Raw genomic sequence first — 17,643 nt, 5'->3', positions numbered from 1 at the left:
GAAAATCTCTTCCTAGCCTTTCCCAGTTCTACTAATAGGCTTGCCTTATAGATCCTTCGATCTCCGCAACCCCAGTGCACACATGCCCTATCTAGAGGCCAGAGTACAGCGATAATAAATTCAGTGGGTTACACACCACCTCTCTGCTCTCAGCACAAACTTTCTGATTATGCTTGTGGCTAACATTAACCCACAGTGGCCATAAGCACTCTATTGCTTTTTATCAGTGACCTATAACAACTCTTCACAGCTTGTGCTATAAGACTTTAACCTGCTAAATGAGCGTAAAGGCTTCCATGACATGCCATCAGCAAAACCACCAGTATTTTAAGACTGCCACATGCCTGATGTATGCTATAGAATGTACAGAGAAGCAGGAATCCATTTCCACCCAACAAACTGCTGGTTTCCCATAGTGCCTCTGTGGATGTGATTGCCAACTCACGCTTTGTGGGCAGCATGTTGTAGAGAGCTGAAGAAAGCTGCGGCTCCCTTGGTCAGGTGTTGCCGAGGGACGGCAAAGAACAGTGGTCGCACAGACTGCATCACAGACGTGTGTCCTTGCCAGTAGGTGAGCAAAGATTGGCTGGGAAAGTCTGCATTGCAGCCTTACAAGAAACTTCTTAATAGACCAAACTTCCTGTGCAGCTCGCCAGTGCTTAAGAAGTTCAGCCACTGCTTGTTCTTCAGCACGCTCCTGCTGCTGTCTAGGGATGTTGGGCAATTCCAGGAGATCTGTTTGTGTTACTGTTTTTCTTTCTAAGGGTCACTGTCCAAAGGAATAAACTTGAGCAGAGCTCAAGGGCTCAAAAAGTTGCTTAGCTAGGCTGTCCCACTGCTATTTGACTTGAAGTGAACAAAAGTAGATAACATGAAATATGTGGATTCTGCAAGTTGAACTGCTGCCCTGCTCCTGAGCAGAGAGGTCTAGAATTCTCATCTTTGATGTCACTTGCAATTAATGAATTTGCTGGCAAGACTGTTAGCAAATCACTGTGTGCTAAAGCACTCTGTGCCGAATGACTCTCACTAGTGTGTAGTTCAAAGCCTTTCAGAAAGGGTTCTGCAGAAAAGAGCACTTCTAGGAAGTAAATAAAATAATTTAAGATTTTGTTAGATATGAACCATCTTCATCTTTGGTTTTATACTGTAGTAGTCCAGAGAGTTAGTTACACTGGCAGGTTTTTCATTCTTTTGAGGTTTCATGATTTCTTGGATTGTGTTTCTCACAAATACTTGGCTCTCATGGTTTAAACCTCAAATACTGTATCATAGTATCATAGCTAGACCTTAAAGTCTGTCCTTCTTCAAAAGTTGCTTTTCCCTAAAGTTATCTGAAAAATTGTGAGAGGCCATTCCATCCTGTTCCACCCCAGCTGAGACACACCAGGAGAGGTTGACAGATAGGGAGGCCTCTTGCCAAACCAAAGAAAAAGAAGATGGTATTCTGGTTCAACATTTTCTTTTGCTCTGCACTCCATGAGGCCTACAATTACAAAACTCAACAACAACATTTTGAAGGAAATAATTCTTGCTATTTCTTCTCAGAAACCAAGTGGGACAGAAATCTGCAGTTGAACAAGATCCATCAACTAGCTGGTAGAGAGTGGGTGTATTCAGACTCTCTGAATTAGACAAAAGGTAGAGATACAGTAGAATTCATGATGATTTAATTCACCTGGATTTGTCACAACACTTACACCTCCTCTTTCTTCATTTTGTGTTCTGCAGAAATAACAGCTCACATGCTTGCAGTCCACCCATTTCAATTTAAATGTTTTTCTGGAAAGGCAAATTCCTCTGAAGCCTTTAGTAGTAATGTGGCTATTAGAATAGAGAAATTTAGCTATGTGGTGTAAGCACACACCTTCTGTGTCTAATACTCAGGCCATTGCAATTCAGTGCATTACATGACGAGATGTCACATTTCCTGATGAGAGATGGTGGCCAGGATGCTGAAAGGAATGGACATTCCCTTGGAACAGGTTCAGGAATCTGATTTAACTACAGGGCAGGCACCTAAACTAGTACCTGCTCAACATGATGGATGAATTAGCCAGGAAATCCAAATTTCTCATTTGTCTTTGGATTCTGAAAACCTTATATTTCTGAATGCTACTGCATTGCAGAGCATGAGTACTTAGCCTTGGAAAATAGTGCTGATGGGATACTTCCATCCTTCCCTCGGTGTGGGATCATCTCCAAGTCAAGGACTACGTCACCATCTTTGGGATCCAGCGTCTTTGTGCCATTCAACATTTAGCAACTCTGGCAAAAGCCAAACAGAGGGCTGGGAACCAGTTTTCTCAAGGGAAAAAATGTCCTTTCATTGTTGGGCTTTCTCTGTGCCTGGGCATGTTAGTTTTCACTATTAATCCTGACACAGACCTCATACTCAAAACATGTCTAAATAAAACCCTCATAATAAATCAGGATTTATTATTCTAATCTCATTTAGGTCATACAGTGGCGTACAACAGTACAAATGTAGGGCCTTAACCCATAATCCTTAAGGCAGCCAAAGCTTCCATTGGCTTCAAATAAAGTAATGCCTATGCATCAAGGGCAGGAACTCACCCGCACAAACTAATCAGAGTAATGCAAGTAGCTGTAAAGCAAGAAAACTGCAGTTTTATAATTTCAGCCAATACTTGACCAGAAGAAACTTTTCTAGAAGAATTAAATATGTTACTCAGTGAATAGAGGATGGAAAAAGACAGATTCTGTGAAACAAAAGCATCAGAACATGAGTGCTTTTGTTTCATTTTGGTTTGTCTCTGTTAGGGTGGTTATACATAGATTTCAGGCTCTCGTGCAGATTTCCTCATTGCACAACACACAACAGGAGCAGACTCAAGCTTGGAGATGCAGTCTGCATTCCAGACTGGTAAGAAAGTCTTGAGCACCCTGAAATTTCTGTCCATGCTACACGTTCCTTGGAGTTTAAAACAACGACTCAGCAATCTGTAAAACTGAGATTAAAAAGCACTGAAAAGTGTGTTTCGCTTTTCACTGTTTAAATCATTATTTGCAGCCTTCCATTTCCCAGATGCCTCCATAACCCAGAAGGCTACTTTAAATTCATGTTAGCTTAAGTAGCACATATTCTCTCCTTTCCTAGCCTCCTCTGCTTTCTTTGACTTGTTCAAGTTTACCCCCTTCTTTGTATCCCTCCCCAACCCCCACTGGAAAAACCCATAAAAGAAGCAATAAAGCAGTTAGGTATTTCCCTTCAGTGGGGATTCCCTTAGATGTATCAGTCAGATGGGTATGAGCTAACTGGAAAAGGGAAGTGAACTAGATGTAGACTGACAACAGAGGGAGGTGGATTTGACTGCTAAAGACCACCTGGCCCACTGTCTGGGGTTTTGTATCATCTGTGACACATCCTGGCAGGGAACATGTATTCTCAAGAACCTTGATGACTAAAGAATAAAAGCCCATTTAAACAGGGATAATTTTAGCCACATCCAGTAAAAGGAGTTAATTCATTTTCTTCCCCTGGCTTCTGATACTTAGACAATACTAAGCATCTGGTTCACAGCTAATAAAACCACACGTTAGAAATCATTTGCTTCAGCCCTGATTATCTGCTCATTCAAGCAGCTGAGAATTCAGCTGTGGAAGCAAAGTCCTCAATCTTGCTCAGTCCTTCTCAGGTTAATGCCTGGAGAGGGGTTTTTAACTCCAGTATCCTAAATCTACTCCAGTTGGTGCAGACATCCATACTAGCTCAGAGGACTGTGCAATGTTAGGAAGTGGGCTTACAGATAGTCTGAGCAGCTTGATGTTTCCTTGCTTTCCTATACTGTGTTTGGCAAGGCTGTCCTCTGGGTGGTCACTGCAAAAACTTTTCAGCTGTAAGGTCATACTTGGAGCAGTGATGAAGACATTTTTGTTGGTGAGGGGCCTACAGAACTCCAGTCTGGCCTTTCTGGGATATAAAAACAGGGTGGAAAGGAGTAACCAGTGTGGCTGGAAGCAAAGCATCATGTCTGGGACTGCAAGGTGATGTAGCTGTGCAGAGGAACAGCAAATTCCTGAGCTATGTGTCAAACCTCAGAGATGAATTCCCACAGGATGGGATGTCTTTGATCGTTATTGAATGTGTACTTAAGACATCTGCAAAGACCCGAGAGACCAGTGTAGCAAACAAACCTTTACAGCAAATTTGCATTCAGCATTTAACACAAGATTCAGCCAACAGCACCCTTCCTTGCCCTATATGTGTGCAGCGTTTGTATGCTGTATCCTATGTCTGTATGCGTGTATTTGTGCTGTTACTTTCCTGCTGCCCTAGGACTTGTACAAGCTGTTAGCCTATACCTGAGGGCGAAGGACTCTGGTAGCTCCTCCAGGTTCGAGCGGGCGAAAGGAGAGAGCTGGCACCTTACTCGGCAGGGCAGAGGGTCGTCCTCTGCAGCCCCCGGACTGAGCTGTCCCCTCACCCCCTCCGCGGTGCCTCTTCGTCAGCAGAAAGGAGGCAAAGACAGTCAGGGACCCCTCGCCTCAAGTCACCGGCCCTCGTCCCTGTCCGCCTACAGCAAGGGCCAGGGAGGGCTCGTCACTGCCCTGCCCCGCTCCGGGAACGGCCACGACCCGACACCCCTCTCGCCGGGGGGAGATGGGGTCACGAAGGCAGCCCCGGGCTCTGAGGGGGTGATGGGGAGAGGTGAGCTGGAGGCGGGCGGGCTCCGCGTCCCTCGGGCTGGCCGCTAGGCCGCGCGGCGGCTGCCCCCGCCCGGCACCGGCGCGCCCCCTAGCGGCGCCGTGGCAGCGAGGCGCGGGCCCGCCGGGCCAGCGGGGCTCGGCCAGCGGCCTGCGCGGAAGGCTGGGCACGGCCCCGGCCCGGCCCCGCGAGGGGAAAGTGAGAAGGGCGAGAGGTTTTACCAGCTGCTTGTTGTTCGGGTTAAATTCCGGGTTTGGTTGGTTGGATTTTTTTAATTTATTATTATTATTATTACATTTAGGGCTCGCAGCAGGCTGGCGGCAGAAGCGGAGCTGGGGCTGGGCGCCGCCGCAGCACCGGCCCTGCCAGGCCCAGCGGCCCCCCGCGCCGGGGCGCGGTGGCGGGCGCCACGCCGTTCCCTCAGGCTGCCGCCCCGGAGGGTGCGGGGGCCGTAACCCCTGTGCTGTGGGTCGTTTGTGTTATTAATTGTAAAGGCTGCCAAGCGTGTACGTACAGAATTGGGAATCACACGGGAGCCAGGGGGGTAGGCAGGGAGCTGTCGCCTTTCTGCTGACCGGCCGAGAAGGACACCCGGGGCAGGAACTGCAGCTGCCTGCGCTCTCCCTCAGCACTGCGGGTCCCGAGGGCGTCTGCTCTTCTGTAATGCCTGCCCGTGAAGGTGCCTGTTTTCTTCATAACGCTCCCCTGGAAGAGAAACAGAAGTTGTTACATCGGTTCGTGTCCTTCAGCCAGCTGCATTTAGCCAGGCGGTTTCCTGTCCCGACCAGCAGCTTTGCCAGATTTATCCCTGTTGCAAAGCAGTAACCGGCGTTGTCCCGCCCTTTGTTCTGTTCGCTTCTGCAGGATTTTATTTGTTTATGAACCGTGGCTCAGCGGCAGAAATCAATTGAGCTTTATCTCCTCCGCTTTAGTATCATTAAAATATGTTTACGTGAAAAATAATAGTAGCTAGCTTAAAAAAGTGTTGGTTTTATCGGGGGAAAAGTGCCACGAATATATTGTATGTTTGTAAATGAAACTGCTTTTGCTTCTAACACAGTAAAATAAAAGATAATTTAATGAATTTAATAATCATGCCAACTATTTATGTTTGTTTATACTGTGACAGAACATTAAATGCATTAGACTTCAAATGGCCGAGCTGAATAAATTGCCCTAGTGGGTGAAGCAGAGCAGAGAACTGTAAGAGTGTGAAAAAAAATAGTAAAAAAAAAGAGGAAAGGAGAAAATTTGAAGAGTGCTTGGAGAAAGTAAGTACTATACAGATCTCTTAACCTTTGGGGGATTTTTGTAAAAATCTTACACGCAAGTTGTTTGATGATATCATCAAGTGGATAGCAAAAACTTTGTCTTTCTCACTTCTTTTCATAAACCCGTGTCTATGTAAGTTTATTATATTAAATAAGTATCTTAGCTACAATTACAATTCCTTAATAATCATATTTGACAATACATTTATAATAAATTACAATTATAAAAATAGAAACACATGATGTAGCTATATTAATATAAACATATATTATTAAATATAAATATAATTAAAATTGTAACCATATATTTATAATATGTAATTATTGACTAATAATATATTAACAATTTAAAGATTAGGAAATGGTGAAATTAAGGTTGTCAGCACAAGTTTTGTTTGAACCCCTTTGCAAGTGCTTTTGGTGTTAGCTTTCATGATTTTTTTCCCCTGGGATCCTTGCTTCATTCAGAGGACAGAGTGGAAGTGCCACAAGTGTTCTAGGAAGAACCAGAACTGTTCGGAAGCGGTACAGTTGTTTGCAGGGTGTAAGATACGTGCGAATTGGGGATTTGGTAAAATAAGGGTTTGCATAAGGGCGTATCAGGTCTTTGCAACTACAGGATGAGGAGAGTTGAGGAGCTTTACAGAGAGGAGAGGGTACAAACCCTCCAGTGCTACATGCTGTGAAAAGAAAAGGGATAGAATGATTTAACAGCTGGGATAGAGGGCAGAGAGTAGGTATTTATCCTGGACACACTTCTATCACCTCCAGCTGTGCTGGCTGTAGTTTATTTTGGAGCAAAATCCAGTATAATACAATGGCAGATTTCCAATCCTCTTATAGAACAGACAACATTGCAGTAAAAGGACTTCAATCATTTTTGCGTTAAAACATCTTAAGTGATCTGTTCCTGTATGCAGCTGTATTTGCTTCATCTTAACTATACCACGGCAGAGAATGTTTCATCAGAAACTGCTGCCTTTTTTATTTTTCACATTTTGTTGGTCCAGATTTTTTTTAAAAGTAATTAATGTCTAAATCTCAGCTAGGCAAAGGTAGTACAGCCACTTGATTAATGAATAGAAAAAAATGTACAGAATTTCAGACTACCTTAATGAAAGAAATTGAGCAGCTGAATTTGAGTCTGATTAATCAGTAACCTAATTTGTCAGTTTAAGTGTGAGATGTACTAGAGACCCCAGTCAGTGGCATCAATGACAAAGCTAAAATCCAAAGTGATTTAAACTAGTTGACAATGCTTGTTGGGACTGACATATGTTGGGACTGCTTGTCCCAATTGTTTCTCAGGTTGGTGACATCAGGTGTCCATTACATACATCATGCGAAGTACTGGGTTTGTTGAGAACCACAAGTATAAAATTGTAGTCTTATGAGGCCTACAGCACTAGGCCATTTATTGCACCTTGCTAAAAGTCTGTTCTGTGTTCAAAGACATGGCAAAAGAGCGTAAAGATATATAAAGATACGAAGCAGAAAGAATTTCCAGGACTGTATCTTCAAAGGTAGGGTATTCAAGCCTCTATCTGTATCTTCAGACAGCTTTGGTTATAATTTAGGTAGAACGTTACCAAATCTATTCTAATGGCCTACCTATTTTACTGTGTTTATGTCTGTCCATGATTTTGAATTAAGAGAAGCAAAATAGTCATGTCAGAGAAAGTTTGCAATAAAAGACAGTGTGAGCTGGTAGTCGGAAGTCGGGGGGGGGAAGCAGGGTGTCGGTTTCCCTCATAGAGCTCTATGAAAATGAGTTGCACAAGAAAAATTCAGTTTTCCAAATGTTTTCATGAGACACACCAAATCTCAATTATTTTCATTTGTTCAGTTTGCAGAACTTTGTAAAAAGAAAGTGATTTTTATAAAAAAATTGTGAAAACATGAAGCTAGCTATTTACATAGTATATCATCTTTATAAAAGCCTTACGGTGGTATATCAAAAGTGAATTTAATGTTAGAAAAAATTAGGTGTATTTTGGAAAAAAAAAATATTTTCATTAAAATGTAAAGCAACTGCCTTTCCTTCCGTTCTTTCTGTTGAAAACAGCAACTGACAAGAGAGCATGGAAAACTCTCAGCTTTTTTTTGATTCACTGTAAAATACAGAGATTAATGAGAAGATACAAATGTCTCTATCACTTTTTGTGATAGATACCTGTGTAAAGCAGTTAAAAATCCTGAAACTCAGCAGTAACAATTTCCATCCTTTCAGGGGGATTTCACTGTTACAGACTTAACAGTCTGACTGAGTGTGTTAGCGTTCATTATGTATTTTTTGCTTTTATTAGCTTCAACCACATTTTTCATGTTTTACGTTTAAGCAATTTTATGAGGGGGTGTTTTTTTGTTCACTTTGATAATAAAAAATCTGAGCATTTCTAAATTCTGTAAGAGCCTACGGAAGCCAGATTGTTAGAAAGAAGCTTGAGCATCACCAGCATTAGAATAGGTAAGTTTACTAAGGACCACCACTTGTCTTTTTGGGTAGAGACAGATCATGTTGATTTTATCCCCAGCTCAGGGCCATATTTCTGTCTTGGAAGCTATGATTGCTTTCTTAGTTGAAGTTGCTGTATATATTGGTTTTACTCAACTTTGCATAATATACTGGCTGAAGATCTAACCCAATGTGAATTCTTATACATGGTCAGGGTGTCCAGGAATTTGTCGTAAGAATTAATCTAGTCACTGCATATGTATTCTGTGTCTATCCACCCACATGATCTTGGAGAGCATATTTCAAATGCAGTCTATCCATTTAAATTAGACATGACTATTCAAATTCCACGTAGTTACAGTAGCAAATATAATGGCTACAAATGACCTTTTCCTGTTTCAGTCTAGGTATTTTTGATTATGTAATTGATAAGAGTAATCAGAATCAAATACACATATCAGCTGGCTCTTGGAATCTCTGCTACTCTGCAGGAGCAGCCACTAAAATAATAATAAACTGTATTAACCTGCATGAATGCACATATGCTAAAAAGAAAGAAAATATTCCCCCCCCCCCCAATAAATATGTAATCAATTAATGAGCTGATTTGGGTGGACCATTATTTTAAGTATGGCCCTTTGTGGTTTTGTTATTTGATACCTCAATATGGCTAAAGAGTTTCTGTAACTATGCGAAACGAAGATTTTTAGATCAATAATTCACAGATGATCTTCAAGGAAAAAAACAAAATATGCTGAATGTGCTTAAACACAAGAGTGACTGTTTACTTCTTCTGGATCAAATGAAAGACATCTTTTGCAAGCTCTCCTGCACACAGATACCCTGTCTTCCTCATGAGCAGTTGCTTAGATTGTCCTTTTTTTGTTTGAGTTTTGCACATATCCTATGGCCAGAAATCTTGGGAGGAAAAAAGATGATAATACGCGATTTAACTCTTCATTGCAAGCTCCCAAATAAGGTTGGCATTATAACTGAAGTGCTAATTTAGATTAGTCTGTTTGGGAAATATATATATATTTTCATATATGGTAACATAGTTTATGAAGCTTGTTATTAACACTAAAGCCAAGTGCTCTTTCTGTTCATAAGCTTTATAGTCACTGCCCCTGCTTTTAAGATACGTATGTGTGTAGTGACTGGAGGCAGCTGGAGCCACTTACAGAGAGCATGACCTATTAGTATGTCTAGTAAAAAGGTTGTGTTTCTCTAGATTTCACATAACAGATCTAGCAGCGGCTCCAGTCAGCCCCTTTACTGCAGGTGTCTTCATGGCGGAGGCCAGCGGAGGGTGCTGTTGTTACTTTTCTGTACCGGACAGTGGTGAAAAAAAGCTGAGAGCGAAGTTATACTGGGAGAAGTAGTGTGCCGGGGGGCGGGGGGGGTCCTGCGGTTCCCCTCCCAGCATGACGGGGGCAAACTCCCCACCACCACAGCCTCGAAGAGCTACGAAGTAGTTAAGAATGGCTGACAGGGAGCACCATCTCCAGTCTGAAAGAGAGGGTGTGTTAGCTGTAGCGTGCCCGGGAGGAATGGCGGGGCAGGAGGGGAACAGCTTCCTTTGAGAAGGAGTCTGCAGCAGAGGGCTGCAAAACGCTGTGCGGTAGGAGTCAGTTTGACTCCCTTTCAATGTGTAAGGCTCGACACATCGGCAGGCAAGAGGTTCTCAGCAGTCACTGGTCTCAGTCTGTCATGCTTGAGTTTGTCTGAGCTTTTCCTGATTTGAAAGATCTCTGGAGCTGCACAACAGAGATTTGCTTCCTTTAGCATAAGCTTTGGTTGCATAGGTACATCCATTGCGGTGAGCTTTTGCTTCCCTTGTGATATTGTAGCTTCCTGGCTGTTTTCAAGTAATCCTGATGGCAACTTTGAAAAGTCACCTTTTAGAGGTTGCAAGGTATGCAGTAGTAAAAGTATCATGTATTGTAGCCCACACGTGTTGCATAGCATATGCTTGGATCTTTGCTGGTTGACTTCGCAGGTACGGGACCTCTGACAGGGAAAAACCTGCTGGAGTCTCCAGCTTCTGCTTCTTTATATCTGCAGTTTGCCAGATATCCTAAAGAGAAAGGCTACAATGCCGAGAAGTCTTTAATACTCACTAAATAGAGTCTGAAGACAGAAATAAACTGTTAGCCATAGGAAGCAGGAGTCAGTCTCCGCAAGAAATAACTTCTAAATGCACAGTTTAAGCTTCTTAGTGCCTCCTGTGTGCTGCTCTGTCTTTTTGGATGGCACTAACTTCACCCAGTTTTTGCTCTTTGGACCAATACCTTTCTTGTGCCTAGTGAGTCAGGCGTGCCTGTTCCTTTCCTTTCTCTAAGCATCCTTCCTTATTACTGAGTGACAGCATTTCTCCTTTATTCAAACACAGCAGGCACTCATTTAGAGAATTCAATCATCTTAGCTGAGAACTACTGAAGATAACTGAGATCTTCAGTCAAAGAAGAGATCTGTTTTTTCATGCAGGGTGCCAAGACCAGCAGGATCAGCAGACCTTGGGTTTCATTTGGTAGGGCTGGGAGGGTGCGCATGGTTAGGCAGCAGTCCACCGCTTGCTTCTTTGCCTGCAGGACTGGATAGCCCAAGTTGTTTGCTTCTGGTTGCCATTACTATGTGATCAGCCCCCTTAAAGTGAATGGGACAATTCGCATGAACAAATGCTGGTAATGTCAGGGTTTATATTTGTATCCTCTGACTTAAAAGACTCAGGTTCTCTTTCTCTTTCCCACCATCCTTCTCTCATCTGACTTCTTTTTGAAATCCAGTTTTCCCCTGGTTATTCCTTCTCAATTGAAAAAAAGGCATCCTGAAAGTAAGGAGTGAGGTTAGTGAGGCCAGTGGAAGTCCAGCAGGCTTCCTCTTCTCAGTTCTGGGTCTGGCACTGCCACAGCCAGGAGCAGCTGAAAGCAGCTGGTTTGGGTGCTGGGACAGTAACTGAGTTGTTGCTCTGCTCAAGCCACACATGCAACAAATGTTTATATCTGATTCCAAGAGAGATAAAGTGTATTTGGTGAAGATGGGCTCTTTGGAGATGACAAAGGTCTTGTCCTTTGGCAAGGCTGAGCAATTTTGTTTAAGTCAGTCTGAAAAGCGTGAGAAAACGGTAGTACACTGTAGGGAATGTTCAGAAATCATAGAAACTAGAAAAATTATCAGAGTTAGTGGCAGTGAAATAATAAGGGTAATGTACTTACACGTTCTTCTATATGTATAATATATATGATACTAAATATAAGCCCTATGGTTGCAAATGATCAGGCAGAAGTGTTCCCAAGTTTTGGAGAACACTTAGATGCATGAAATGTGCAAGGCGTGCTGATGAATATGTGGATATAAGCAAACAAGAAAATTAAGTTAGTCTTGGTCATAGTTTGCCACGTAAAATGGACATGATGCTGTGGAAACTTTAAAGGTAAGATGTTATTCAGGCGAGAATCATTCCAAACAGAAGTTCCTCTCTAATTCTATCTTTGTACTTTGCTGTCTTTGGATAGAGGGTTATTTGAAAAATACTGCAATGTCAGGGGTGATTTTCTGCTGCTGTTGTGTTAAATCAGTCTGTTTGTTTTACTTTACTCTGAAGCATACATCCTGTTTTCAAAGTGATGGCACAATTTGTGAAGATCAGAAACAGCTTGCTGATATTTAAGACCAACCTTTTAATTCCTTCAGCACACAGAATGGAAATTGTTGCAGAAGTTGTGTATCTTTCTCTGCTTACTGAATTGTAATTTGTCAGTCAAATGCCCCCCCCCAGTAAGGCTGAATCTGGCAGCCAGTAACAGAATTCTTTATTACATATTCACCTTAAAAAACTGACTCTTAATTTTTCCTTGTTATTTTTTTTATTCATTTCTGCTGTGTGGTAGCCCCCTAAATATCTCAAGTTGGTGAGCTTTCCAGAGGCTTATGAGCATTAGGAGTAACTACACAGCTTCACACTCCGGATACCCACAGAGACAGTTATTAGTTGAAACTGACATTTGTCTCAGGAAGAAACATGATCTGCTCCACTTCAGAGAGCTACTTCTGTTTGTCAGGAAATCTCCACTGAGTTTCCTGTGTGTCTTCTGATTTACCAGGTGGACAAGCTGTATTTCTTTGGTGCCTTAATAAATGCTTCTTAAATCACCAGGAAAGGTTTTGAGATTTGACAGAGTAGTAATGGAAAGTGCTGTTGAGACTATTATACCATGACTGCTGTATGAAAATCTGCTTTATGCTTTGGCACTGCTGCAGGGAATAAGCTGCAGAACATAATTACATTTTGGATGAGGCAAAGTCCTGTTCCAAGTACTTAAATAACTGAATTGTATTTACTAATATGGAAGAAGCAGAGCGCAGTAGATTTCCCTCACAATGCTCTCATTTGTTCAAATGCTGTGGCTCATTCTTCAGAAGTAAGATTCCCTCCTCAGATGATAAAAATGTGTAAATATCAGTACCTCCACAAAAATCAATCATTTTGTTAAAACTTAGGTCCAATGTAATGCACATTTTCCCCTGTTGTTTGTTTTCAATATTTGCATTTCCAAATATTTTCAGACTAGATAAGCTGTGTACACGTGGTGAATGGGTGTCTCTAAACGGCCATTTCATATTGTATTTAATGGCTGTAAAGATGGGTGGGATTTCTGGATCTGATCATTGTTTTAAGGGACAAATACATTAAATACATAGAATGCATAAATAATAATAATTATATTTCAAGGAAAAAATTAAGGCCCAGATTTAGATGGTCTTATTTTGGATAATACTTTTTCTTTCTTAAGTAATTTCCTTAAGTTTAGTGGCCTTACTTGTAAATAAGAAAAACCCATGCTGGCAGAACTGTGCTTTGAAAGATCTGTGCTGCTGGAAAACAGTCAAATGTTTTTCATGCAGGAAGTTTGAGAGAATCATAAAAGATTTGCAATTAAAGGAAAACAGACGTGAGTTTCTCTGAGAAAGAACTCAAGGAATGAGAACCGGTCAATGAGCCATGAAGTAGGTCAGCCCTAAGATCCCAAAAGGTTAAGAAGAAAAAGAAAAAGACAAGGAAGGAAACTAGGATGAACATAACCGGTACAGAATTGCGGGGAAGAGGTGAAGCAGGAGGATGTTAATGGTGGGTTCGGAGAGCTCAAAGGAGAGAAGATGTGACAAGAAAGATTGTTTAGGTAGAAGTCCACTAGTGACTGCTGAACAAGAACAAATAATTTCTTGAAAAGGGTTTCAGTAACCTTGCATTTTTAAGTGTAACTTTTCCAGTTGTAACAGTCTTGCTGTCTCTCCCCCTTGAAAAACTTACAAATATGTCTCTGACTGTAGATATACAGGTACATCTGTATTGCTAAATGAGAGAGGGCCAGGCAGGGATCTCTCTCATGTACTGGACTCCGGAATATTCAAAGTGCTTCAGTTTTAGCTGATTTCCTGCCTGCTCCAAATGGCTCTCTCCAAGACAAAGCACAGGGGCGGTCTGGGGACAGTTTGCTCCAAGGACCATGGTCAAAAGGCAATCACAGGCCAGGACCAGACTTTGTTCTTGGCCCTGTCTAATTTCCAAAGCTAGCCCGAAGGCTTTGTGACTTAAAATACCTGCACACACCCTCATATCACAGGCTGTTGTGTGTGACATGTACCTGTAGTATTGTGTGGTAACTAAACCACTGCTGGACTGCGTAATGGTTCACTTTATTTCAGACACTGTGAGCTGGGGGGAAAAAAAAATAAAACTTGTGTCCTAGAGCTACAGAAACCCTGCAGAGATCATGGGCAAAGTGCCACGTAGCGTGGACACAGCCAGTGAGATCTAGGGGTTAGCAGTTTGGACACAATCCAGTCCTTGCTACTTGGCCTCAGGGATCATACCCTGTCCCTCTCTTAATTGCGAGTGTAGACTACACACGGAGTTTGTTCTCAGCAGCTTCTTGTAGAAAAAAAGAGAGTTCCTGCTTTTCTTGCTACTACCCTGTCACTTCTCCAATTAATAAGTTATTGCATCAATCCTAGTGTTTGCAAATAATGCCTCTTTTTCCTAGGGACAACATGTTTGTTTCTGTGCAGAGTTTCTTTAGTGCAGATCTTCATGTTTTATTGTTGCTCTATGACAAAACTACAGTGTTACATCGTCGGCTAAAACACTAAACTGTGTTTGGGAAGAAATGAGTGGGCCGCTGTTTATATTAGTCTGCAGATTCCAAGTGAAGTGAACAGCAATATAAGTCCTTGGGTCAAGAAGAATAAATAGCTGTAATTCATGGAATTACTTCTGTTTTTTTGGATCTGGGCTGTTTCAGGCCAGGGGAAAGTTCACAGTCTTTACACAGTTTTTTAAAAAAGAGGAGAGAAAAATCTTTCAGTGTTATATGTACATGGTGTGTTACAGTCAACTATATGCATTATGTCCAGCATTTTAAACCTAGTTTATCCCCAAACACACAAATTAGGCCTTCAGATTAAAAATATACAGTAGATTCTTGAGCTTATGCATGTTTAATCTAAGAATAAATTATTATATTTAGAGCATCTCATAGCTACAAATTCAACTCAAGGTACTAGAACTCTTATGAAGAAAAAAAAAAAAAAAGGCAAAAGAAATTTAAAAACCAGTGAAAATACCAAATTGTTACCCATCAGTTTTTACTAGCATTTTGTGTGGAATGATCAGCAGAATTGTCACTCCAAAATTTTGCCTGTTGACAACGTTCTTCAAGTCTAAGTCTATGATTCAGCCATCTTCAGGGAAGCTTTTGAGAAGAAACACTTCAGCCTTTGAGTGCACACTTATATCCACCCGTCTCAGCAAATTATCTTAAGGTCACAAATAAATTTCAGTAACTTGTAGGAAACTTTGGTGTGTGCTGAGTGGATTCCTGAAGGCAGAAAGCCTTCAGTGTAGCTAACTTAGAACAGCTGACCAGGAGAAATCAGGAAACACATCTTCTTTTTTTGGATGGAGGAAATTTCTGTCTTGGACCTTGTCCAACAAAGAAAACGTTTACAAGAAACCACATTAAAGGAAATATTAATACCTAGTATTCAATCTGGCCAAGCATGGGCTTATATAGGGAATGTCGTTCTCCCTCTATGCAGGGCTTTCACCACTATCTCTACAAATAAAGATGAACCACAATCTTAGTTTTGAGACCATACAGTTAATAAGAATAGGTGTTATCTTCAGTAAATATTTCTTCCCTTATCCAGTCCTGTTGTAAAAAACAGTAATTAAAATTGTTTGCCTTTGCTGCACCACCATATCATCTACCCTGAATGAAAATCAGTTTCTCTGTTTTACTCACAGCTGCTCAAGGTAATGATATATTCTCCTGGGTGAATTTCACTAGCTTAGGCAATGGATTCCACTTCAGAAAATCAGGTTCAGAAATAAGTCTTTTTTCGTTGTAAAAGAGGTCATCCAATCATGATGGGGGAAAATGAGTTAAGTGTTATGATTTATGTAGACTCATTGGAGAAATCACTCTTTTCTAAATGACAGTTGTTGCAAATTACGTTACTCTAGCAGGCAGAGTATCTAGGCAGAGTATCTGGGTGCTCTATAGTCACAAGAAGCAGATGTGAGGTAGTGGCTTGGCTGTCACAGGAGAGATTGTGCCAGAGTTTCAGACTTTATTAGCCCTTTTGTAGAAAAATTGAGGCTGAGCTTCTCTTGTAATCATTTGTTGTTGAATTTCTAGCCACCAGATCAGTGCTTGGCCTCTCTTTTCTTGCTGATTGTCAACCAGAAGCTTTGCTGATGGGCCTCAGTGTAAGGTCTTTTTGGTGTGTTCTGTGTACAACTGAAATTCACAGTCATTGCAAAGTCTGGATCCCAAGTAAAACAGAATACAAAATTTAGCAATGCTTTTGGTTTGGGTGCACATGCAATCTGAAGTTTAACTTGAGATGCATTAAATACCATCTTATTACCAGACTACAAGGAGAGATGTATTTTCCCTGCATGTATTATCTCTGCTCTGAAATCTGACACAGTAAGATACCAGTGGGTCAGAGTAGTTATTTCTTTAGTCTCAGAGTAGATAGGAGGTAAAGGATACCTTTTCCCATATCTGTCTTCCTGTTCCATTCAGATTACTTTTCCACATGCCATTCCCATTGTTTAAAAACCAATGTTCCTTCATATTGTAATTGTTTTTGCGTATATGAGAAACTGGTCATACATTTTGTCTTCCTGTCTCCTGTGTGTTTTTTAGAAGTCTGAAGTCAGTTGTTATTGTCTGTTTGGAGTCTTTTGTTGCACCAAGCTAAAACTTTTAGATAATAACAAAACAGTAAGACTTGGAGTAGGTGTAGTAGTTAGTGTTGTGCTGAATATTGAAACAGAAGACTAATTATATACCTCCTTGACCTATTACGACTCTGTCTTACTACAGAGAAGTCCTAGTATTCTTACTAGATTAGAGACTCCACCCATGAGAGACAATAAGTATTAGCATATAAGATGGATAGTTTGATAAAATATATATAAAAAAAAGATAAAAGTGCCATATTTTTCACGTGGCTACATGACAGATGGAAGAATTGTAAGGCTGCTTTTTTTTATCTAGCCAGTTTCCCTGATGCTGATATTTTTCTGTTCCATTTTCCATCTCATTTTTCCTGAGTTATAAACTGGGATGAAGAAAAGTGTTCATGCTTCTGTATAAGCATAACTTCCTCTGGGATAATTTTTTTCTGTCCCTTATTAATATAGTTATCAGTTCTAATAACGAGACATAGAAATTCATGAAGGTAACCCTAGAAATGTAAACAGTTTCTCCTAGCACCAGATCTAGGAAGGGCCTGAGAGATACTGTTTCTCTCATGCTTCTTGCCCTGCTCCAGGCAGTTATTAATCTGTTACTGCTATGTACCATTATATCGCAACAGTGTATCTCTTCTTTACTGACCAGGTCATTGGCCAAGTGTTAACACATCCTCATTCTTGCCCAGCTGTTCTCCAGAACAGGATATGACTTCCCAAGGAGCTTGTCCTTTTGTTGCCCTCTAAGATCCCCCTGTGAGAGAAAAAGAAGGGATTCTACCATCTTCTGTACCCTGCACTAATGCAGAGGGCAAGGTACAATATTGCCCTTCATGTGCATCTCTTCTCAAGAGCATCTAACAGCGCCTCAGAATTATTAGTCTCTTTCTGTAGAGAGTTCTGCTGCAAAATATGCTTTTTTGGAAGTTGTTCCTGAGTCTTGTGACCTCCATAGTAATACAGGCTCACGCAGAGTTACAGA

At 41.3% G+C, this 17,643-nt stretch overlaps 1 protein-coding gene across 1 annotated transcript in view; it reads right to left on the bottom strand.

Moving 5' to 3' along the window:
* Positions 1–5,686, bottom strand: part of GPR137B (G protein-coupled receptor 137B) — a 33,351-nt gene extending 27,665 nt beyond the window's left edge. Inside the window, exon 1 of the mRNA XM_074863191.1 lies at positions 5,184–5,686. The gene's annotated coding sequence lies outside the window, so the exon portion shown is untranslated. The remainder of the gene's footprint in view (positions 1–5,183) is intronic.
* Positions 5,687–17,643: the final 11,957 nt, after the last annotated feature.

The sequence above is a fragment of the Strix uralensis genome, chromosome 3, assembly GCF_047716275.1.
Source record: "Strix uralensis isolate ZFMK-TIS-50842 chromosome 3, bStrUra1, whole genome shotgun sequence".
Lineage (NCBI taxonomy): Eukaryota > Metazoa > Chordata > Aves > Strigiformes > Strigidae > Strix > Strix uralensis.
The sequence above is the reverse complement of the archived record's forward strand: the minus strand, read 5'-3'. Positions and strand labels throughout refer to the sequence as shown.